This window comes from Mesitornis unicolor, unplaced genomic scaffold (assembly GCF_000695765.1).
Source record: "Mesitornis unicolor isolate BGI_N332 unplaced genomic scaffold, ASM69576v1 scaffold43556, whole genome shotgun sequence".
Taxonomy (NCBI): domain Eukaryota; kingdom Metazoa; phylum Chordata; class Aves; order Mesitornithiformes; family Mesitornithidae; genus Mesitornis; species Mesitornis unicolor.
Genome location: NW_010191117.1, coordinates 5472 through 6225, shown reverse-complemented (window position 1 = coordinate 6225; position 754 = coordinate 5472).

Sequence of the window (754 nt, the reverse complement as noted above, 5' to 3'; positions counted from 1 at the left end):
GCCACCAGGGAGAGGGGCTGCTGGCCCCACAGCCCTCCCTCCAAAAAAACCCATCTCACAGGCATGGCTGGCCCCTCAGTGAAGCCAGACAGCAAAGCCAGGCAATGATATCCTGATTGGAGTTGGTCCTGGCTACTTCATGGCCAGGGAGAGCTGAGAGCCGCCTGCTCAGGGAACACAGGGCCAGGACTGACTGCGCTGAGGGCACCTGACCGGGGATTGGGCCCTTCATTACTGTCCCCATCTGGGGCCATCGACCCAGGGAAGGTGGCAACGCGCATCCGGCAGCAGTGGAGTTGAGTCCTGGGGCTGTGCCCACATTGCAGACGCTTCAAAGCTGGAGCCAGAGCCCTGAGCGTCACTGGGATCTATTTTTGTTGCCCTCCTGACCCTTCCCTCCACACAGTCCCCGCTGCTGGTGGCCCTGGGTGCAGCTCTGGCACTGCAGACATTTCCCACTGTGCCTCTCCCTGTCACTCCCTGGAGCCGTGCCCTGGCCCCAGCACACAGCAGTGGGGCAGGATGGTGCTGGCACCACTCTGCCCACCTGCTCTGCTGGGTACCCCTGTCATCTGTGTCCCTGTGCTGTGGCTTGCAGGGCAGTGCTGTGCTGAGATGGTGCTTGTTGCTGGTGCTCGTTGCACTCAGGGCCAGGGGGGAGCTGAGGAGAACACGGTTGGCAAGACCCACCCTGGAAGGTGTGTGGGTGCCCAGCATCAAACCTACTAGAGAGCTTCCCTTTGGCCGGGGCTGC